At 28.8% G+C, this 1,311-nt stretch overlaps 1 protein-coding gene across 1 annotated transcript in view; it reads left to right on the top strand.

The window, feature by feature from the left end:
- IPO11 (importin 11) overlaps positions 1-1,311 on the top strand; it is a 227,213-nt gene that overhangs the window by 54,525 nt on the left and 171,377 nt on the right. The window lies entirely within an intron of this gene.

Here is a 1,311-nt window from a genome sequence, read left to right as displayed (position 1 = left end):
CACATCTGGCCTAAAATTTATATAATATCAAGATACTTTATAAGTGGAATTCTTGGACACAAACGTTTTGAATTTAATGATTTTTCCCTTGCCTAAAGAGTCTTCATTTCCTTTAGCAAAGATGATCAGAGAGAAAGAAATTTATTTACATGTTACTGCAAATGTTTTACAACTTTTAAAATATAAGTCATTATTTTTATAATCTGAGTCACATTCTGTAATTGGGTGACTCTGACAAAATCAGCTTAGCTGAAATCAGTAAATTTATATGAATTTTTAAATTTGTTCTGAAAATCTTTACGGTATTAACAAAATTGGAGTAGGAAAGTGAATACAGGAGCTTCTTTATTATTAAGTTTTGGGACTTTTCCAGCTTTAAGATTTGGAGCATTAGCACTATTTTTAGTTACCGGAGAAACAGAAATGGACTTGGTTTTTATGTTACCTATGTTACAGTTTTTTAATCCAAAAGAATCAAGTTTACAACATACCTGTTTAAGAATTCATTTATTTAGATTGGATCTTTATTGTTAGCATTTCGTACCATGGTATATTTAGAAGAAGCTTTTAAGGTCTTTATAAAAAATGCAGATTGCATTTCTTACTGTATTTTAGATTTAAGTGAAATATACTGAATCAAATAGACTTCTTAAAATATTTAACATTCTAATTTCATGATTTTTTCCTATCTTAGGTATAAGCCACTGCGACGCAGGGTGATTTGGCTCATTGGTCAGTGGATTTCTGTGAAATTCAAGTCTGACTTAAGACCCATGCTATATGAGGCAATCTGTAACTTGCTTCAAGATCAAGATTTAGTGGTATGCTCCTTAAATGTCTTAAAAGAGTTATTTTTAAAGTTTAATTTATGCTAAACTTCAAGTTGACAAACAGTTTATGTATTTTTTTAGAATGTTTATGGTTTTTTACTGCAGTAGTTATCCCTTGGTGAGTGGTTTGATTTCAGGGTAGAAAGTCTTTTGATTATTGTTTGCCCTCCCCAGCAGTAGCCATTGGAAAAAAATTAATTAAACTCTACTATTCCAAATGATTTATAATTTCTTAATAAGAAAAAAAGGACAGTAGTTTTTTTTTTTAAGATCTCTTAATATTACATATTCATTTTCTTATTCAGGATAGACTTTGTTGTTGAGATAGCATCATAATCTGTTTCACCCTTACATTTGATTATTTGTGGCCTCATTTTTTATTTTTATTTTTTCAGTCTCTGGAATTATTGTTTCTTTTAGGAATTTTACTTTATTTTTGGTGTTTACATAATATTCTTGATTTTGTGTTACTGAACATTTG

This window comes from Propithecus coquereli, unplaced genomic scaffold, assembly GCF_000956105.1.
Source record: "Propithecus coquereli isolate 6110/MARCELLA unplaced genomic scaffold, Pcoq_1.0 Scaffold9, whole genome shotgun sequence".
NCBI lineage: Eukaryota > Metazoa > Chordata > Mammalia > Primates > Indriidae > Propithecus > Propithecus coquereli.
The sequence above is the reverse complement of the archived record's forward strand: the minus strand, read 5'-3'. Positions and strand labels throughout refer to the sequence as shown.